The 23,156-nt window shown below is 43.0% G+C and overlaps 1 long non-coding RNA gene across 2 annotated transcripts in view; it reads left to right on the forward strand.

Annotated features, from left to right (window-relative positions):
* Positions 1 to 23,156, forward strand: part of LOC123285048 (uncharacterized) — a 99,393-nt gene that overhangs the window by 23,756 nt on the left and 52,481 nt on the right. Inside the window, exon 1 of one of the 2 annotated variants that reach the window (XR_011503078.1) lies at positions 1,793 to 1,951. The exons of the other annotated variant lie outside the window; for it this stretch is intronic. This is a non-coding gene — a long non-coding RNA (uncharacterized lncRNA). Of the gene's footprint in view, positions 1 to 1,792; positions 1,952 to 23,156 lie in introns of those variants that run through there. 2 annotated transcript variants of the gene reach the window in all.

Raw genomic sequence — 23,156 nt, forward strand, 5'->3', positions numbered from 1 at the left:
ATGAACAGCTTGTCAATTTGCAAACACACATGCTTGCACATACACATACACACCGATATACACCCTATTGGAGTTTTGATTATAAGTTAATGAAATCTATAAATAAGTTTGGGAGAATTGACGTATTTACAATATTGGATCTCCCAATCTGGTGCTTCTCAACTTCTTTTCCCTAATATTCCCCCTAAAGAGTCTTTTGTAGGCTTTTTCCCCTACTTATCCCCCACCCTCAAGTTTTAATGCCATAGGTACATTGTATATCTGTGCCTTACACATAAGAACAGTACGATCTTTTCATTCCCCCAAGAACCAATTTTTACCCCTTCTGGGGGAGATTTCACTCCCATCGTGAAGATGTGTCCCAGCCCATAGTATAGCCTGCCAGTTATTTAGATATTCCTTGGTTTCCTCAATAACGAATTATTGTTTTCTGTGTAGCAGTCATGCGCACCTATCTTTTGGTTGATTCCCAGGTATTTGATGTTTTGGAATGTGGGGTTCATGCCTTTCCAGGTTGACCATGTAGATCCCAAGCAGGAGCGGGGGAACAGGCGTGGTCACTGCTGTTCGGGACACCTTGGCCTCTGGGCTCCACACCTGAGCACCTGCCACCTGGCTGCCCCACCTCAGCCAGTCCTAGTTTGTAGGCTCTATTTTTCAAGACATGTGCTCAAAAGCCCTAGTGTCCTTCCAAACCCACTTGTCATTTGTGGCTATAAAAGAAAATAACATATATGGTTTTAAGTGCAGGAACAGACATTTGGAAAGGAGGGCCATGTCCTGGAACATGTTCATAATTAAGGAATAAACAACAGTAATTATTTTTTTCAGGGTTTCCAAGAACAGTGTGAAGATGTCTCAGTAGATGGCACTGTTTCTAAATAGATAGAGAAAGCCCTAAACTGATGGAGTAGGTTTGAGGAAAACATTTTTCTGTTAAATTGGAATTAAGAATAATATAAATAAAACTAGAAAAAGTTCTGCAGGATCCCTTGCGGTCTTCTTCTCTGGTGAGCTTAATTAAAGTCAATGAAGAAGCTTAAGCTTTTTCCCCCGCCCCCCTTCCTTGGGGCAGGCTGTTGCTCTAATTGTGTCTTTTCTCAGACCAGGCTGAAGTAAGTGACAGCGTATTGTCCAGCTGGTGTGGCCAGAATAAAATCACCCAGATGAAGGCCCCGGTGCCTTTCTGTGTGTGGCCCTGTGCTCTGCACAGAAGGTGATGCTGGTTTTCATTTCAGACCCGTTTGTGTGAGAGAGCTCGGAGCGTGAAAGGATAAAGCCAAGAGCCTGCCCTCAGTGCGTTTTCTGTGCAGTAGAGCAGAGGATTTGGTTGCAAATCCTGCCTCTGGCACGCACTGGCTATTTGGTCTTGGCAAGCCGTTAGATCTCTCTGACCGCAGTTTCGTTACCTGAAAAACAGAGATAATATCTACATGACCTGGGGTGTTGTGAGATTAAATGAGGCAATGTCTGTGGAGCACTTAGTCTGGCACCAAGAAGTGGCAATATTGTGATTAGTCTTTGGAGCTTTGAAAGTGGCCTAGAAAGTAGCCCTCGTGGGTTGTAAGTGGTCACTGTCATGTGCCCAGGTGACAGATGTCCTCAGATTTGGCTGCCTGCATTGCTCTTGGGTTTGAACTCTGCACCCCAGGCATATGGCCTTAATCAGCAGATTAAGCAGATCTCTTTGCTTCCTGGTTCCCCTGAGGAGCTGGCAAAACCCAGCAATGCCCCAGCCCTAGAGATTCTGATTTAATCGGTTCAGGGTGGGTCAGGTCTGAGGTGACTCCAGTGGACAGCTGCGTTGAGAAGCCCGGTCGACCGTGTGCTATCTTTACACGGTGTCACCAGCAGAGATGAGACCAGGTCTCAGGTGTGGGGTGTTAGCATCTGAGTATCTGTGAGGTGTGGAGCTGGCCCTTTCCTCCGGGGCACTGTGCAGTCGGCGCAGGTATGTTGCTGACAGGTACCTTTGACAGCCGATTCTGACTCAGCAGAGGTGTGATTAAAATATAAGGGGCATGTTTTCCCCTCAGATGTGCTTTCTGAAATAGAGAAATAAAGATCCATGAGCAAATCAGAGACAGCATCATGAGGTACTGTATTTTTTCTCACCTTTTTCCTATCCTTATCTGTGTTTCTGCCTCTGTTTGTGTGTATGACTGCGCCTGCCTGTCTGCTCTCTTTCTGTCTTGTCTGTTTCTGTTTCTTTCTATTTGCCTCTGTGTGTCTCTCTGCTCTGTATCTGTCTGCATCTGTTTTTGTCTTTCTCTCTCTGTCTCTCTGTCTGTCTGTCTGTCTCTTGATTCCTTTGTCCTGGTGGGGCCCGATTTGTGTACCCCAGGGTTACCAAGTATATTAGCCAAGGTTTTCCAGAGAAACAGAACCAATAGGAGATGCTATATATATTTATATCTTTATATATTCCTGCATATAAAGAGCTTTATTATGAGGAATTGACTCACCTGATTGTGAAGGCTGACAAGTCCCAAGATCTGCTGTTAGCAAGCCCAGGACCAAGGAAAGTCGATGTTGTAAGTTTCATTTGGGGTTCAAGTCCAAAGGCAGAAGACCTGTGTCCCAGCTCAAAGACAGTCAGGCAGAGAGAGTGAATTCTCCCTTACTCAACTTTTTTCTTCTATTCAGGACTTCAATAGGTTGGATGAGGCCTACCCACATCGGGGAGGGCAAGCTGCTTTACTCAGCCTGTTGATTCTAATGTTAATCTTATCTAGAGACACTCTTGTAGACACACCCAGAATAATGTTTGATCAAGTATCTGGGCAGTCCATGGCCCAGTCAAATTGCCATAAAAATTAATCAACACACCATGAAAGTCCGTATGCCCACCATCCTAGAACTTCTGAGTCACAGAAGTCTTAAATTGGCTGCCTGAGAGTCAGATTTGGCTCTCAGGGATGTTCTGTTGGTCTCCTCTCCTCTCACTTCTATTATATCAGAGCTTCACTCTGGTATTACCTACCTGACCGCTCTTTCTACATCATGACCAGATATGAGGTCACTGAATTTATGACCCTTTTTCTGTCTATTCTAATAGAGTAGAATAGAACTAGGTTAGACGTGGTTTGTTTACGTCACGGAGAAAATCAAAACACGTTGACAACTTCCACTGGCTATACTCAGCTAAAAGAATTCAACAATTTGACTATGCAACTAGCTGGTTGCTTCTCAGTCCTCTGTCTTGAGAAGAAAACTCACTTCCTGACTGACTTATCTGTAGAAAGAAGAGGATTTCAGTCCTTTGTACCCTCTTTGCCAGGGTGGACCCTAGGGCATTGGTGTTGTCCATCAGGAAGGATGGTTTCCCCCAATGGACTGTCTCCCCATCCTGACTCTTCTCTTTTCAGGTCATCTTATGCTCCTTCCTTGCTGGAATTTTCCCTGACATACCCAGACAGTTAAATCCTTTATCAACCAAAACACACACCACTGGGCGGCTCTGGATGTAAACTGTCTTCTGGAAATAGTGTGGAGTTTGAAAATACAAGTTTGTCAGGACATACATTTTATGATGTTTAAAACAGAACTTAGAAGGTTTTAAAACAAACTGTACTATCCAATAGGAATAAAAGAAAAGGCGGATCCATAACTATATGTAGAAATATAATTCCCTGAGCTAAAGACCATGTAATTATGCAGTGTTTTACATTCTTTTCTGAAAATCTTTGTGATAAATTATTACAATTTCCTTGTTTTTATATGGTATGTTGAAAGGTTTCCACCGGTGCTATGTTTTGAAAAGTGTAGAGCTAGAAGCAGTCTCAGATATTAAGGATTTTAAAAATATGTGTTAGTTTCTGTGCCCTTGCTGCCTGGCAGGGTGGAGGTGGAGGTGAGAGCTCGGGGCGGAGGAGATTGGGAGAGAAAAGGGTGGACAGAACTGGTTGGGGAGAAAACAGAGAAGGCAAAGCACAGACAACAAGAACCTCCTGGAGCTCCTTCCCTCAGGACATCAGCAGCCTCCTCTTGGCAACACTGGCCAATGCTTGAACCATCCCAGAAAACGTCTGTGTGCCTCCACTCTCTGGGAGCAATTTCAGAATCAATCGGGGCCATTTCCAATCAATCCGGCAGTATATTCAGGCCTGCAGTGGGAACAAGGATAAACTGTGGCCATCAATTCTGCTGGAGTTCTTGAAGCCTCCCAACCAATTTAAAGGCATATTGGTTTTTGTACTTCCAAAGAATCCAGGTTTTAAAATAAAAATTGGGGCCAGCCTTGTGGCTGAGTGGTTAAAGTTCCGTGTGCTCCACTTCAGCGACCGAGGTTCATGGGTTCAGATCTTGTGTGCGGATCTAATCCACTCATCAGCCAGGCTGTGGAGGCAACCCATATACAAAATAGAGGAAGATTGGCATGGATTTTAGCTCAGGGAAAATCTTCCTCAAGCAAAAAAAAAAAAAAAAATTGAAGCAGGAGGCAAGGATGGTCCAGGAACATTCTATGTTTTAGGTCTCGCTGAGCACAAATCAGGAATCCGGTTAGCGACACCAAGGAAATAGATGAGAAGAAAAACCAAGGCTGTGTCATGAAGAAATGACTGTGATTTGCTTTGAGGAAACCTGTGTAGGAGGTCTCGAGTGATGACCTGATTGATGAGAGGCGGGCCAAGATGTGTTTGCTTTTTGGAAGTTATTGAGTGCCAAAAATACGCAGAGTCTGACGCATGGTGGGATCATTTCCAAGTGTTGCATGTATTCTCCAAAGCAAAGCACAGTCTCACAGCCATGACATTCTTGGCTCAGCTTCAATGATGGTACCCCCAGCTCCTCCTGCACTGCCACTTCCACAACCAGAGTACACAGGCACAAACACTCGTGTAAGAAATCCACAGACTTATCCTGCTGCTCTGCAATTGCTGACTGGCATCTCTCTCTTCATTGAACGGTAAGCTCCTTGCGAGCAGGGTAACAAAGACTCTCTTTGACCATACTTCAGTCAGGCTCCTCTGAGCCCTCTTCTTGATTAGGCCCTGACCTTGGGCTCTGTCCTTGGCCCACTTAGTCCAGTTTAAGCAAGAATTTTGCTGGGTCAGTTTAGCAAAAATCCCCTGCCCTCTACATCTTATCAAGTTCCTCATCCCCCACCCTCCATACTTATCACCCTGGCCTGCTGTCAGCAAAAATCCCATTGAGCCAGTCTAGCAAGAATTCTCTCTTATTCCTGAAGTTTCCTCTTAGTAATTCTCTGTCCACTGACCCTCACCCTGTGCTTTGGCTATAAATCCCCACTTGCCATTGTTGTATTCAGAGTTGAGCCTGATCTCTCTCCCCTGCTGCAGAACCCCCATTGCAGGAGTCCCTTGAATAAAGTCTCTCTTACTGTCTTAACAAGTGTTGGAATAATTTTTTCTTTGACAAAGGTCAGCTTGACTTTGCTTCCTTAGGATCTAACACAGGATCTAAATCATAGTGGGTTCTGAATGAGGAATCTTTGAAGGGACAAGGAAGTGAAAGATAGAAGAAATAGGTAGCTTAGTTTAGACCGCAAACAGGGGCTTTGAAGCCCACAGACCTGTGTTCCAACTCCTGTTCTGATATTCATCAGCTATGAGATCACGGATAAGCTATTGAACTTTCTCATGTTCAGCTTCCTCAGCTGCAAAGAATAAGGATATAGAGTTGTTTTGAGGAGCAAATGTGACAATGTGAAATGTTGGGCATTTGGTATTTGATCAATAAATGTTATCATCGTTATTGCTATTAGTAACCATAATGGCAAAATGACCACCCAGCCTGGGGCATGTAGGAAAGAGTCATTCCATCTAGAACTTCACTTCTTCCAAGGCTTTCCTATTCTGTATGGACTGAATTGTGTCCCCCTCAAATTCATATTTGAAGCCTCACCGCACAACGTGACTCTGTTTGGAGATAGCACCTTTAAGAAGGTAACTAAGGTTAAATGAGGTCAGAAGGATGGGGGCCTAATCTGAGAGGAATAGTGTCCTTATAAGAAGAGGAAGACACTAGAGATCTCTCTCTCTCGCCACGCTCACAGAGAGGAAAGGCCATGTGAGGACACAGTGAGAAGGCGGCCGTCCACGTACCAAGAAGAGAGGCCTCACCAGAAATCAACCTTAGCACTTTGATCTTGGACTTCCAGCTTCCAGAACTATGAGAAAACGAGCTGCTGTTTAAACCACCCAGTCTGTCGTATTCAGTCATGGCAGCCTGAACTGATAAATATACACGCTAAGGCCCGCTGCTGACACTGATCTCCTCACTATGTAAACAGCGATCCTCCCCCACTCACACTGTGATTTCTCCACCCATCATTGTATTCGTTATTCATTCAATCTGATTTTTATCAATTCCATCCAAGCCTTTATACCCTTTTCCAGAATTTGGCTCTTCAAAGACTATGATTATCTTCTCATCAAGCTATCTTTCAAATGAAAATTGGTATTCAATATTTTGAGTTTATAATTTTATATGACCAATGCACTAATTGATTTTATAAACAAGGCTTGAGATGGTTAGAGAAATGACAGAGAATTGACACAAATGGGAAGGCTTCATGGAGGAGCCAAAGCATGTGTTAAGAAAGGGAAGAGTTCCACTATTTTGACCAAAGAGAAAGTGGAAGGCTATATTTTTTGAGGCACTGAGCCCATTGGTGCTTGCATTCAACTTTTAAAAGAGTAAATCCCTCTCCATGACACCATTTGGGTGAGCAGATGCTCCAGTTATTTATTGCCTAACAAACCACCACATAATTTAATGGCTTAAAGTAACAACAGTTATTTATTTTGCTTATGAATCTGAAGTCTAGCCAGAGCTTGACAGGGACAACACATCTCCGTCCTATGTGACGAGAGCTGGGGCAGGTCTGCTGGGGGCCAGAGGAGCCACTTCCAAGGTAGTTCATTCACACGGCTGGCAAGCTTGGTTGCTCAGCCAGACTCTGGGTCAGGGCCTCAGTTTCCCTCCTCCATATTGGCATCCACAAAGGCTGCTTAGGCTTCCTCACAGCATGGTAGCTGAGTTCCAAGAATGAGGTCTTAAGAGACAGGAAGGAAGTGGAAGCTGCCGGTTGTTAAGGACTGGACTTGGAAATTTTGCTTTAATCTATCTGCCAAGTTGTCACAGAGCCCAGATTCCAGAGGAGGCCCCTAGATGCCCCCTTTTGATGGGAGGCGTGCCAGAGAATTTTGAGTCCATGTTTTATCTCTGGCACAGCAAATCATGTAAATCAGAGGTTCTCAACTCTGACTGTCTTTTAGAAACATTTCGAACTTAAAAATAAAATACCAATGCTTGTGACCACCTTGACATATTCTGGTATAATTGAGCTGGAGGAGGCCTAAGAATCTGCATTTAAAACATTTTCAAGGTGATTCTGACATGCAAACAGATCTCTGGCCAAGGCTCCTTTGTCCAAAGATTGGCAAAAACAGGCCGTGAGTCTAAGGGTGAGAAGAGGCTTCTCCTGTCGTCTGGAGCCTGACGGAAGGAAACACAGCTCAGGTAGTTGACTCAAGAATTGTCCCAACAATGCTGCCTACAAGATAAACTGCTTCCAAATGAGTATAGGGGAAAAACTTTCAAGTAAATGGACCTGCCATCATCACACATGCTTTCTCTCATATTACATTTTACCTGCAGTTTGTAAATATTACAAAAAAAAATCAATAACACTGCCGTATTGCCATAACCTAATTTGTCTTTTCTGATTGTATGAAGCATGAGTAGGTGTCTGGCATCATATTTCCAGGCCCCAGAGAGCAATGTTAAACATTTATAGTGCACTTAATCATCTGTCAGAAATGTACAAAGGCATAATGTCTCATTAATAATTATTAAATCATTGAGTCGCACAGAAGGAGATGTTCCCCTCTTTACTTACATAATGACCAGCAACCAGTAAAATGTAGGTCATTTGTGATGCACGACCAGCACATCTGATAGTGGAAATCTGCTTGAGGAAATTAATAAAAAATCTTTTTAAGAGATAGACTTTTAGAAAGGAAGAAATAGCCATATGGATTGCTGCAATATTCAGCCAGGGGAAATGAATGCTGCCTCTCTGTTCAGACAGGTTAAAATTCAGTCAGGTAATTGCTGGGAGGGAAGAGATGGGAAAGGAAATGATCTTATTCGCTTGCAGAGGTTAGACAACTCATTTCAAAATGCCCAGCTTTGGGCTTTTATTCATAAGTGTGTGTATCATTTTATAAATAAAAGAGATACATATTTTGATTTGGAATGAAGTCAGGATGGAAGGCGCAATCTGAATTTTTCAAGATGTGGCTTTTATTTCCAATGCTGGTCATGAGGATTTTTTATTTTACAAGAACTTTTAATATCAGACAATGTCATTATAGCAACAAATAATATAAGAATTGAATTACATCTGTTGTAGATTCCATTCCCCCATCACCCAATATTCAGCATAGAGAATTTAATGTTTTAGCCTTTAAAAAATTTGCAGGCTATATTTGTCTTAACAGCAGTTGATAGGACATCAAGCCTCTTTATTTTTCATTTTCAACCTTAAACTTTCTTCATTCTGGATAAAAGTGAAGTTTCCCAATCTACACAGGTGACGACTGCATGATCCGGTCAACCGAGGTGGTGGTTCAAGGTTGTTAGAATGGTTATAGGTATCACAAGAAGTCAGTTTGGGCCTGGTTGACATTATGTGCCACCAACATTCCTTTAGTCAACTTGTGGAGTCGTTCACACCTTGCTCCTTACTATGCTTTGCTGATCTTTGGAAAGAGTATTAAACACACAATTTTGCCTTTGTTGCTCATCTTCCAGGTCTGGGTCAATAATCAGTAACCACATCCTTTCCTGCCACTAGTTGTCCCTCTGCTTGGTTGTTAAACACAGCCTTGCCCATAGATCTTTGATCCATTGTGGGGTAAAGCACCTGTTAGTTGTCACTTATGGGGAAAATCATCAGAACTTTTCATTTCTGTCACCATGTCTCACCAAAGTTTTGGGAAGAAGTACATTTAAAATGCATCTTGAAATTTGGTAAGATGTTAACGTGCCTGAAAAAATTAATAAATTTGTGCCCCTCCGTTGTCCCTAAATGATTTAAAGTGCTCATAAGGATACATTCAATTTTTCAAAACACTACAAAGAGAAGTAGATGAGAAACAAGAAGAAAAATTACTGGTGGAGATATAAAAAGGAGCCAGGAATGAAGCCAAAACAAAAATGCAGACCATACAATCTGTTACTCTTGTAACAGATGGGCCTCAAATTGCTCTGTAAGTATTCTAGAAACTAAACGAAAAGAGATGTTTGATTGGTTATACTATTCAGAGTTCGTGAGATTAAAAACAAACCCATCTCTAAGGAGATGCACAATTCATTTTGATACTACGGCGAGAGTAATATTCCTTCTGGGACTCTCTCTAATGAGCACGCTGTGCAATGCAACAGCATCCTCAGTGTGGATACCTGGCATCCAGCTGTGTCTCCTATTGTGTTTCTCAATGTAAACTGATGATGTCACACCACAGCCCAAATCAGTGAAAGCCTTCCCATGGAAGGAGAGTAGAGAAGGGAAAAGGGGCAAAAGACACTCTTAGTTCACAAATTTCTGCTGTACTAGCTTAATTCCAGAGTAGACTTTAGAATATCTGGATGGAAAGATGAAAAGGATAGATTTCATGCATCCTCCAAAACAGCTTTTTTTTCTCTAAATTGAGCTTTTGATAAATTCCAGAAGGCAGCAGCATGTTTAATGTTGCACTTCCAGGCAAATGCTTAGGGTGTGTGCATTTCATGTTACCAATTAAGTATGGAACCAAATGCCCTATAGACAGTGACTAGGGGTAAGGTTGACACACCCTGTGAAAACTGAGGTGCTGAGAGGGCGCTTACCTGGATCAGTGTCTGTTCCCCTCTCTAGGAGGTGAGCTGGAAGAATATCAGTGTGCAAGGGCAGAGGACTGAGTTATGTTTAATGATCTATGAGCATTTTTGCAAGTACTGTCACAGGAGCATGAGAATCAAAGAAGCTGGGCTGACAAACCATAATAGTCAAGGCGAGTCATTGCCAAAGGCAGAGGGAGTGAGGAAGTAAGATGGCCCATCTGTGCAGATTCTAAGATACATCTCAATGGAGCTTCCTGGTAAAACAGCGGATTCACTTGTCCCTTTATTCATGCAATATGTATCCTTTGAGCACTAGAGTGTGATAAACCCTGTGCAAGGTACTGGGCATGCCTATAGAAAACACGCATGGTTTGGTTCTCTCTCTATTTTTTTTATTCTCATCTTCTACCAATAGATCGATGGTCCGGTACCTTCCACCAGAGGTTTTGGAGCTCACAATTTGTTTTCCTGGCTTCTCAGCACCAATGACCCTCAGAGAGACAAGGGCCAAGCCTAACCCTGTGGTCATATAAAGACTTTAATTCTGTGTTCAGGTAATGATAGAGGTCCTGGTGTCAAGGAAAGCATTGTTTTTAATTTTGTTATTTTTAAAGTGAGTAATAAGATAAAGGTTGGAAATTACTGTTAGTAACACAGATATGAGAGGGTCCTTATGACTTCCTTACTAGAATAATCATTGGGAAGCCATAGTTTTATGATGAATGATTTTGAGACCTAATTACTAAATCTGAAAGGCTGTTTTTTACATGTCAGTAATGCTAGAAAAAGATCCTTTATTCTTAAGGACTAGCAGGGAATGAGCAGTACAAAATGTTCTTGTTAAAATTTCCCTTCTCTTTTTAAAATAGATGATCAAAGACATTGCAGCATTCCTATCATTTTAGGAGATGTATACGTATATGAGAAATGGCACATAGGAAGACTCAGATCTTATGACAGAATAAGAGAAAATTCAAGCCGGACGGCAACATCTAACTCAACCTCTTCATTTTGCAGATGAGAAACTGTTCTAGAATGGGGGCGTTACTTATAAATGTCACAAAGTTAATGGCAGGACAGATATTGAGTTCACTGCTCCTCTTTCTGAATGTAGTGGCCTATTACTGCTATCTACATTCCTCCTTGCTCCCAGAATGTCCACTTTGTTGTTGCCATAATATGCCCACCCTCACGGGGATAAATGGTGACTATTGTGGTAATCATCTTCCCCATTGCTAGTGGGTATGCTCTGGTGTGTGATATGTAAGAGCAGATTTATCGGTGCCCTTTGGAAAAGTTCTGCCTCCCTCACAAGAGGGAGACACTTGAGAATAGAACCTTTTTGGTAATACCTACCTTGCTTTCTCCTTTGGATATTGTCATGGCAGGGCACAAAGCTTAGAGCTGTCACAGCTCCCTTTGTGACCACAAGAGGAGATTGTTGTCACTTCACCAAAGTCAGCAGACTGGAAAGAGAAAATCTGTCTTATCCTTGCTGACATCATTGATCTTCTGAGCAAGCCTGTGACTGACTATATCTTCCCCTCAGGTTAGCAAAACTCTCCTTTGATTTAAGCCAGGCAGGAGGGTACTTGGTATATTCAAGAATAAACAAGGGGCCAGAGTGATTAGAGAACGTGAAGGAAAAGGAGTATAGAAGGAGATGAAGTTAGGAGGTACTAGGAAACCAAATCAGGTGGGATTTTGTAGGATGGTAAGGACTTTTAGTCTTTGCTGTGTGAGTGAGGAGCCTTTGGAGAGTTGTGAGCAGAAGCATGATGTGTTCTGACTTACGTGTAATTGAATCACTCTGGTTGGTATTTCAAAAATGGGAGGTCAAAGGGAGAACCCGGGAGACCTGTTGGGACTCTATTGACATAATCCAGGGGAAAGATGGCGGTAGCTTAGACTGGGGTAGAAGTGGCAAAAATGGTGAGAAGTCATTAGATTCTGGATACATTCTAAAGGTAAAGATAACATCTGTTGACATAATAAGAGGAGAGAGAGATAGAGAGAGAGAGAAAGAGAGAGAGAGAGAGAGAGAGAGAGAGAGAGAGAGAAAGGGAGAGAAAGAGAAAAAGAGAGAAAGAAAGAGAGATCTAAAATGACTACATGATTTTGGCCTGAGCAATGGAAAGGATGAAGTTGCCATGATCTAGATAGGAAGAATGCAGGAGGAGCTGTTTCTGGGGGGCAACAAGTTCTGTTCTGGACATGTTAAGTTTGAGGTGCCTATTAGACTTATAAGTGGAGATGTTAAGTGGGCTGTCAGATCTTGAAGTCTGGGGTTTAGGGGAGAATTATACGCTAGAGATGTAAATTTGGGAATTCTTATCATATTGATTGTATTTAAAGTCATGGAACTGGATGTGATCTGCAAGTAGATGAGTATAGATAGAAAAGAGAAGAGACCCAGAGACTGAACTCTGGAGTTACTCCAACATTTAGAGGTGAGGAGAAATGGGAGACTGAGCAACCAGGAAGGTAAGCGGAAAATCAGGAGAGAGGGTGATCCTAGAGGCCAAATGAAGAAAGTGTTCAAGGAGGAGGGAGCAATCAACTGTGCAGACAAAGGCAAGTCAAGTTGCCTCAGATTCCCATTACAAGATATAAGGGGATGGATACCCAGGGTCTCCTTCCAATATTTTCCAGTAGTCTTGGATGGGGAGAGATGCTTACATCTGTCCAAGTTGCCTCTGACTCTGAGATCTGCTTGTTTAGAGTTCTTAACCTCTACTCTGCATTTGACTCCTCTGTGTACTGCCTCTTTTTGCTACCACATCACTATAGTGGAGACTTTCCTGACTATCCACTCCCCACAGTCCACCTACTCCAGGCTGCATGTGTGGTAGACTAAATGGAAGATTTAGTGGCAACTGGGATGTGATGTCACAGGGCAGCACAACACACAGTGAAATGAATCAGCCAGGATAGGCTAGGTTATGCTGTCGTAACAAACAACCCCAAATTTCACTGGCTGAAACCAACAAATGGGTGTGTACGATTTTTGCATTTCACTATGTACATTTTGCCAAAAAAAGAACTGCAAACAAAGTTTGGGCTCACTTAGCATGTGCATGCTGAAGTATTTAGGGATAACATGTACTGATGTCAGCAACTTACTTTGAAATACAACCAAAAAATGAAATAGATCAATGAGTGGATGGAGAGATGAAAGGATGGATAGATATGTGATAAGGCAAATACAGCAAAATGTTAATTGTAGGATCAAGGTGGTGGGTACAGAGATGTTCAATGAATTCTTTCAATTTCTGAGTGTTTGAGAATTTCCATAATAGAATAGGAAAAACAACAATGATAGCTCATGTTATGCATTGTCATGGGTCAGCATGGGTCTCTGCTCATCATGAATACTCAGGGGCCTAGGCTGGAGTAGTCATCATCTGAAATGTTTTGGATCCCCATGGCAGAGGGGAAGAGAACTCTGGAGGCAATTAAATGTGCTGGTTGGGAAGTGACTCATGGCTTTTTAGGGAGAACTAAGCGTACAGCTCCACTCTATTATAGGGGTCTAGGAAATAGACCTTGACCGTGTACCCAGAAACGGAAATACTGGAAATCTTGGATGAACATCACTGATGCCTTCTACATGAGTAGTTAGATATTCTTGTTCTTTAAAGCCCCTGAACTATTTCCATCTCTGGGGAATTGTCCCTGACAGTATTTTCTTTTCTAATTTCAGCTTCTTGCTACGTTCTTGGGCCTCCTTTATCCTCCACCTTCCCCTGCCTAGCACGCTTCTGACTTTCTTGTCAATTTCTTGTATAAAACAGTTAACTCTTTGTAGCTTCAGTTCTTCCAGGCTATGCAGACAGGGCCTCAAGCCATTATCAAATATGTCCATGAAGCTTGTTTTACTTACCTAATTTTCCCTGAGAGGAATTTTATGCTTATTCTCACAGTAACCATCACCTCCCCTGTCTGCGTGCTTGATCACGGTGTCTGTAGCTGGGAGAAGCTGGGTGTGAGTCAGCCTCTGTAACATGTGATGGCAGTCACGAATTTGGCAGATTGTCATGATGGTTAAGAGCCTCAAGTCTGCAGACTTGCTGGTTTTAGCTCCAGTTCCTCCACTTCCTGGCTCTGCGAGTTGGTCAAATTGCTTCTCTGTGCATCAGAATCCTCATCTTTAAAATGAGGCTGCTAAGAATATTACCTCTTAGGGTTATTGTGAGAATTAAATGAGTTAATTCATGAAAGTGGTTAGCTTACTAAGGGCTCAAAAAGAGACAGCTATTATTATTTCTAGCACTAGGTGACTTTAGGCAGACTGCCGAACCCTCCAAAACTGTTTTGTTTTTTCTATTTGTAAAACAAACTCCTGATGACATCAGCCACTGCATCAAACTACTGCTTTGTGATCATTTTTTCTGCTCATTGCCCTGCTGTGAGAGTTCAATGAGCGATGCATGTTGAGATTCTGTTCAGACTGCAACCCCCTAGGAGGCAGGGACTCTCCACGAGTGTACAGCTCCCAGCTGAGGCAGGCCACTGCTTGATGATGCCTGGATTGTGAAGATGACCAAAGTGGTGGGCTTAGACCTCCCTTTTTCCAAATGTCTTTTGGATTCAATTTGGAATTATGAACAAGTAAAATGTTTGAAAGTTTAAAAAGGTGACAATTACACAGGTAAGGAGACTATTATACCTTGTTAAAGAGACCTATGTTGAATTTTGATACACTTTTCCTTCTTCCTTTTCTTTGTCCACCTTTAACAAATAAACACACATGCCAAACAAGGGGTAAACAAAATCAGCATGGTCCTGGCTCCCACAGGGCTTATAACTAATGGAGATGCAGACAGGTAATTAAGTAATTGTAGTACAGCCTTGCTAGATCAGAATAGAATGAGTGAATGTTACTGAATTTATCATAGACAATGTCTGTGATCATAAACCTCTCTAAACATGTCATACATGTCTTGAGATGTATAACAAATATCATTTAAGAACAGACAATCTTTATTTAGGATATTGTTAAAAGTATTTTATATCCATCAATTTATATGGTCCTACAGCATCTCTAGCCAGCCCTGGTGGTTTAGTGGTTGAGATTCAGTGCTCTCACCACTGTGGCCTGGGTTCATTTCCTGGTCAGGGAACCACACCACCCCTCTGTCCATTGTTTTACTGTCACGGCTGTATGTTGCTGTGATGCTGAAAGCTATGCCACCAGGATTTCAAATACCACCATGGTCAGCCATGGTGGGCAATCAACAGAACTTCCAGAGTAAGACTAGGAAGAAGGACCTGGTCACTCACTTCTGAAAAAATTGGCCATGAAAACCCTATGAATAGTAGTGGAGCAATGCCTATAGTGCTAGAAGATGAGAGGACAACACAAAAAGACCTAGCAGCCTTCCGCTCTGCTGTACACAGCATGCTAGGAGTCAAAATTCACTCCATGGCACTAACAACAAACAGTATCTCTGGGAGGTATTCACTTCTTTCTCCATCTCTCCATTCATCTATCCTTCCAAACTTAGGGAACACCTCATATATTCTATCTAGGCCCTTGCACAAAATATTGGGTATAATAAAATATGGTTCTAGACGTAGAGAACCTTACTACCAAATAGGGGAAGACAAGAGATGAACACACAGTTATTTAGAGAGATAGGTGTGGTATAGACACAGGTTTTCCGAGGGAGTGAATTGTTCTGGTTATTTACTGTTGTATAACAATTCATCTCAAAAGTTAGTGGCTTAAAACAAGAATAGTCATTCATCTGATAGTTTCTGTGGGTCAGAAATTCAGGAGCGATTCGGTGAAGCAGTTCTGGGTCAGAGTGTCTACGAGGTTGCCTTCAGGTGATGGCTGGGGCTGGGTCACCACAAAGGCTTATTCACTCACATGTGTGGCACCTGCACTGAGAAGACACAGCAGCTGGGGGCTGGAGCAGCTGAAGCAATTGGGGACATTCAAATATCTCTCTGTATCTCTGTTTGATGTCTCCACATAGTCTCTCCTGCTTGGTAGCTTCATGGTGGACAGACTTCTTATGTGGTGGCTCGGGGCTCTGACGGTGAGTGTCTTCAAAGAGGGCACAAAGCATAAGCCATTGTCGCCTTTATAAACCAGACCTGGATCTTATGCAGCACAACGTCCGTGCACTGTCATTCATGGAAGGTGTCACAAAGACTTGCTCAAAGTCAAGGGGAAGAAAAACAGATTTTACCTCCTGATGGGGGAGTGGCAATGTACTGGAAGAGCATGTGGGACTAGTGATACTGCTGTGGTCATATTTAGAATATTCGGTCTGCCGCAGAGGCATCTAATATTTTTCTTAGTGGGAGTGTGCACAGGAGCAGCATCAAGCAAGCCTCCACAGGTGAGGTGATGCTGGGGCCTGGTTTAAGGATGAGTAAGAGTTGACAGTCTGGATTAGGCAAGTAGGACATATTTATTATTCCCATTTTGTATACAGGGAAAAGAGGCACAAAAGAGTTTCTAAAGATACCTAAGGTCGTGAACTTTCATAATAGAAATGCTGGAAGTGGTTTCTAGTCTCCTGACCCTCAGCTCCGCTCTTGAGACAGCCAGGAGATACTCCCCCTGGAGTGGGGCACTTCCTCCCCTCAGCTCCAGGAAGCACAGCGGAGTCTCCAAGAGTGGGACACGGGGGCTTTTATTTAACAAAAGGAAACCTGTATTAGAAACGGTTGAAAAATGCTCCATTAGATCCTACTGCTGCAATTAATTGTAGACTCTTTTGATGAGTTCTTTGATGCTAAAACCTATCATTTAATTAACAAAAAAACCTGAATACAAAATCCCAGATACTAGAGATTCTAAGAAGTATATTTGAATTTAAGGGGGAAAGAAAGCCTTTACTTCATAGAGATAATTCCTTAAGGAGTTACCAGGTGAATTGATAAATTGAGTTAGTGACTTATGCTTTCCCCTCATGTACATTTTCTAAAAACCTTTGGAGATTATTGAATGAGGAGGATATTCTCTTTCCTTAGAGATCTTCAGGTCAATAAATGTTTATTGAGAACCGACTATGGGCCAGAAACTGTGTTATGTGTTAGGGGAACAAAATGCACACACCGTGGTATTTCCTCTCAAAAAGCCTACCCATGGTTAATTTGAATGTCAAACAAGAAATGTAATGATACATAGATATGCATGTATTGCTCTGCTGGTTTTGAAACTGGTTTGGGAGGAAGGGGCAGTCCTGCAGGAGAGGATGCTGGGCAGAGTCTGGAAGAATGTGTAGGAGTTCCCCAGGCATAGCTGGTGGGAAACAGGCAGAATAAAACATAATCTTTTGGAACTGCATGCAATTCAGGATTCACGGGATTGATAAGAATGGTGAATAAAATTAATTTCCTCTCCTTCTGGAGTAGCAGTTTCCATTTGTCCACATCAATGGATTTCCTTAGCTGATGTCTCCCAGTACCCTTACAGATCAGATATAGAACTAATCTATTTTCTCATTTGCTTAAAAAGAAGAAAAATATTATACATTTGTAAAATGAGTAGCAGTGACTGCATTTCAAATCCTCTTTGTCTGGTTTGTGGAGCTGAAATTCCCATACTTTATCAATATCAGCCTTTCGAGTTGGTTTGGATTTCCGATGATGGAGCTCTCAATCTTTCAGGACTAATCGCTTTGGTTATTTCAGGGAGGACTCGACACCATAGTTACATGTGTTTCTACTTGCAGTCTCCTCCTTAAACTGGAAGACGGGCTGTGTCTTTCTTTAACAGTAACTGCTAGTTTCCAACAAATTTGATTTGTGGCCACTGGGGAAAGCAGGAAATTTCAGACAGAAATTCCAGACCCTCAGCTTCAGTTACAGGCGTCGCATCTCTCTCTCCTGGGATGCTTTCTCAGATAATTCTCAGAGGTCTGTCCTATCTCAGATCCTTAAATGTGTCTGGAATATCACCACATGTCATGGAAAGACTGATACATAAAAAAAGCCAGTCACAACGTAAATGCCTGACAACAGGGGAATGTCTGCATAAGTTACGGCACAGCCAAGCTGTTGAATGCATTGCTGCGGTTAAAATGAATGAGGCAGCTCTGGGTGTTCTATCAGAGAAAGACCTCTAAGATGTATTATTGAGTAAAAAAAGCAAGCTGCGGAGCAATATATGGCACCATTTATGTGCAGGTTACTCCCATAAAACAGTACGACACGTTTTCATGGGTACAGATATACGAACGTAAATGCGAGGAACCGCTCCGGAAGCAGAGATGCCAAAGGGTAGCAGTGGTTCTCTCTTTGGAAGACAGGACTGGGGCGATGGCCCAGTAGGAGCTGGACTTTATCTGTAACAGTTGAGAGCTTTTGTTACTTGTGTTTTTGTTGTTTATAAGGAGACCATATGCATGTGTTACCCACGTGATTTTAAAAACTAAAGGGAACCTAGGAAAAGGGACTGTCCTAGGCAATGGTTCCGAGCCACAGGGACATGATTGCCACAGGGGTGTTAAATTAATTAAACAAGGAGGCTGCCTTGGCGTCTACGTAAGCAAAGCAATTACCTAAACCTGTAAACGCCTCAAGGTTACGAAATCAAAACTCTAAGGACAACCAACCACGAACAGCCAATTAGGCTTTAAGCTGTAGCCAATCAAATAGTTTCCTTCTTTTGCTGCCTCAGTTTCTCTATATGTCTTTCCCCTGGTTCTCGTTGATGGAGAGCTATTAACCACTTCTGGTTTGGCGCTGCCCAATGATTTGAATTGATTTTTCTCAAATAAACTCTTTAAATTTTTAATATGCCTCAGTTTATCTTTTAGCAAAGGAAGGGCTGAGGCCCCTACAAACACTCATTCTGCCTCTCATGACTGTGTTATTTTACTAAGTCACTTATCTCCCTGAGCCCAGTAACAACCACCTTGGAGAGTTGTTATGAGGATTATGTTTGATAATTTATAAAAAGCGCCAGACTCTTTCTCTTTCTGCTTTTGTGTTGTGGATGCTGGCTTCATGGCCCCAGCTTTAGTCCTGCTCTTGGCCTTCTCAGGGTTAGACACCCACCTGGAGTCTCCTATTGTTCTTTTGTTTGTAGTCCCCCGGAGCTCATGCCTCTGATGGCAGGTCCCCTGGAGCTTCTGTGGAGAGGCTCCCTCTCCCGTCTCCCTGCAGTCACGCAGAATTCTACCTGCTGGGATGACAACCTCCCTCGGGTGGAGGTGGGGCCTCCTGCCTTGTTGGCATTCTTTATCATTTATATTCTCATCCTCAACACAAAGAGGAATGTTTTCAGTTCCTGGCACAGTCTGGGCTTAATTCTCCTCTGGCAGTTCACCCCCAGAAGTTGTTCTCTGCGTGGGGAGCTGGCATTTGTAAATCAATGGAAGATTTGCCTGAGAGCAAACAGCAAAAAGACAGCTCAGCGCTGGGGTTTTGTTTGGATCTAATACACAGAGGGTGGGCTCTTCTGGGGCAAGTTGAGCACGCTGGCTCTGGCTTCAGGAGAGAGCAGGCTGCTGCCTCCGCCCCTCAAAAGGAGACACTTCCAGTTAGCACATTCTCGGGTCACCAGAGAAGGGCCTTCCTGGCACGAGGACGCTTTAGTTTCCTCCTTAGTACGCATCTTGTTGTTTTACAAAATCATTGCCCCTTTGAGCTTTCCAGGATGGTGGGAAATGTGGCTTATTAATTCCTTTTGTTTTCCCCCTGCAACACACTGCCAACAGAGAGATTTCGCTGTGTGCTTGTAGATTTCCAGAGCATGTTTGAGAGCCAGGTTTCTTATTGCCCTTATTTCTTGTTAATGATAGGAAGAACGTGAATTTCTCTTGTTGCTGATGGAGGTGAAGGCTTTTCTGTGAGCGTCTTTGGAGAACTGAACGCAGCCCATGGAGGTGTCCACACTGACTGTGGCGTGGACTGGCTTCACCCACAAATGGTCCAGCCACTGTGGCTGGTGGGAATTAGAGGATCTGGCCTCCTGGCCCAAGGATTGTCCTTCTTCCTCACGCACTTGCACTGTTGCCTGAGTCTTCCACTGTAAGAGTCTCCTCAAGGGTTGGTGCCAGTAAGATGCAAAATTGTCTGGAAGGGGAGCTGATCAAGGCATTCTCAAATAGTTTTTGAAAAACAAATGCCTGAGAAACATGGCATTAACTATCACCTATCAGATATTAATAGTATAAATTATCACAGTAAAGATTGAAGACGTTCTCAAGTAAATAAAGTGGTTTATATTTGTTTATGCAGGTGTTTTCCACATTACACAATTTTCAGGTAAACTCTTTTATTGTCTTGAGGAACCAGTGTTCTCAGAGCGACCAACAACCTGATGGAATTAGTTTATTATTTTCCCCAGTCACTCTAGCAAGTCTGAGAGTTCAGGACCAGAGGAAGGAAGGCATTAAGAAAGGAGCAAACCCTGGATTTTGCTCCAAGGGAGGTGAGTGTTCAGTGATGTCTAAAGGGCTAGAGAGCCCTGTGAACTGATTAGCAGGAAGGGGATCTCGTAAGACTGCATCTTTTACATATTGACCCAAAGTTTATATTAACTTTAAGAAATCCTAGGTTCACCCAAAGACAACTATTAAATTGTTTCAGAATCTTCTGGCAAGCTGTGAGTCCTTATCCTACTTATGATGAGGATTATTTTATGCTGGTTACTTTTAAAAACTGCAGATGAGAAGGAGGCTCTGAGGAGTGGAATTTGCTTGCCCTTTGACGAGAGACATTTGCATTTGTGAAGGAAGTCTCCATCTGTGGGGGTGTCTCCCTCTCTGTGCCAAGAGAAAGGGGATATGGCCTTATCTCTGGAAACTCTTAATGGGGAACACAAGGACTTAAGTTGTTTACTGTCTGATAACCTCATGTAACTGACCCCCCACCCCACACCACCAACATCCTCCTTTGTCTTTAGCTGAAGATAATATTTAAGGTGGTGACTTCTGGCATTTACTTAATCTGGTTTGATTTTTATATAAAAGCTATAGGACCACCCACTAACCAGACCCCACCTGAGCTGATACCATTTTACCAACTTTTTTTTACATATTCTTTCCTTTGTCTTGTAAAGAGATAACTCACATACCTATGCCTTAAATTTAGCCCTACTCTCAACCCATGTTTGCAGCAGCAGCTCCTCCTGCCTGTGGGTCCTGTCCCCATGCAACAGCAGCTCTTTACTGCCCATGGGTCCTGTCCTTGTGCTATTCCACGCTATTCTCTAAATAAAAGAGCACTACTGCCAGACCTTGAGAGTCCAAGAAATCTTTCTTTCGACTCCTTGGCTCACCGACCCTGCATCACTTATACGGAGTAATTCCAAATGGAATTATATACTAAACCAAACCTTTCCATCCACCCCGCCTCCCTCACTCCCTCTCTTCCTTCCTTCTTTTGTTCCTTCCTTCCCTCTCTCCTTCCCTCCCTTCCTCTCTCTCTTTCTTCTCCCTCTCTCTTCTTCCTCTCCTCTCCCTCCCCACCCTAACTCCTTCCTTTTCTCTTTCCTTAAATGGCACAGTCCATTTCTCATTCTGGACCTCCATTTGCCTCCTTATGAAGCTTTCTCAATTAACCAGTTTTATAGGCCATTCATTTCTGAACTCCACTCTTGTAACTTAGCTCCTTTAAAGTTGCCTTGGTCGACAGTTTTTTTTTTTTCCCCAAATAAAGCAAAGTCTGTAGAAATAGTGGCTAAGAGGATAGACCTTGGAGTCAGATGGACCCCGGTTCAAATCCTGGCCCTGTAGTGGTGGACACTGCAGCTTGGCTCATCCAGTCTCCATTTCCAGCCTCCTTATCCTGTGTCTAACTCTGTTAGGGAGGCTGTAAATGCTAAAGACTAAAGCAGCTAGGATTTGTCACCTGACATTATTCTGGTAAATGAGTTATTAACTGTTCATATATATTTAAAAATATAGTGAGAGTAAGGGGGGAGAGGGCGTGGCCCATACCATATGGAGTGTTAGGTGCATTACCATTTTCCATTAGAGCCTTTGCTTCTATTTTCATGGGCACTCCAGTGCAGAATCTGTGATCTTTTTTACTGAAATGCTGTTGAAACCTTACTCCCTACGTAGTAGAATTTAGTGTAAGTTGAGGTTTCCAAAGCTCTCCCAGAAAATCTTTGGGACTAAAGAGTCTAAAGGATCTTGGAAGATGGTGCTCTCAGCCATCCGCCTAGATCTGCGTGCTGCCTGCTTCGAGGTTGGAGTGCGTCAGGACTGAGCATGACCCAGAGAACAAGGTCCCAGAGCAGGCTGACTGAGCTAGGGAGAAAGGGACACTTGGAGTTGTGGATTATCAGAGTCAGTGTCTAGAAGAACCAAGGTTTATCTGGAGTTATAGGCAAAGCAACAAGCCTAAAGAATAAGATGAGGGTGGAGAACAGCAGTTCAGCACACCTGAGAATCAATGCACAGAGAGAGCCCAGAAGCAGCATACACGTGGTGACTGTGCACGGCACTCTGGTTCTGAAACAGCACTTGTAAGCTGTGTGGCATGTGAGCTGTGCCCCAGCTCACAGGAGGAATGCTGGAGCAGATAATAGCACTGATCCTGATAACCCTGTTTTATGGAGGTGGATTGTCACATGGGGCGTCCACCAAGAGATTTTCTCTATAGGTCTCAGTTCATTGACAGCACAAAGGTGTATTGTCTGTGCTCCTTGCTTATTTCCCTGGATTTCTTTTTCCAGCTCTGCAGAAGCCAGTACTATTGAATGCATCTTGGCATCATCACTCATCCCCTCCAGGCATTTGAATGATCTTTTTATCATCCCAGTCCACCGAGCGTGACTCCTTAACCCTCTGCCAGGGATCACTCAGTGAATGAAGCCAAATGTGGTAGTTTTAGAGCTGTGCTGACTCTTCGCCTTGGAACCGTTGTTTGAGCACACTGTATGGAGCATTTTCCTTGTCACTGGGCCACGAAGACAGCTTGTCCCTGGCTTCAGTGGAAAGCTGGCATTTGTGAATTGATGACTGGCTTCTGGGGTATTTTCTCCCCATAAATTAAGATCCTGGATACTTTTGAAAATTAAGAGAAAAGGTGCTTGATTCATTTTCATATTCACACGGGAGGCTTGTGCTCTACACTCAGCATTAATGTATCTCATAAAAGACTGCCTGATGCATAATTAAGATTTGGAAGCAGGCACTGTGTGAAAGCCATACAGAATGCATGCATTCTCCAAGCAGGTTAGAGCATTTGGTGTCCAAGTTCTCTTGTACAGAGTTTTAGTTTGCATACTGCTCTTTGCTGTTTGCTCTCTACTCTCAGAGCTCCCGTGTACAATTGTAAGCTAGGCTTATATGTTGTGCAGGTTGTGCACTGCAAAAAGGCAC

Source organism: Equus asinus, chromosome 4, assembly GCF_041296235.1.
Source record: "Equus asinus isolate D_3611 breed Donkey chromosome 4, EquAss-T2T_v2, whole genome shotgun sequence".
Classification (NCBI taxonomy): Eukaryota; Metazoa; Chordata; class Mammalia; order Perissodactyla; family Equidae; genus Equus; species Equus asinus.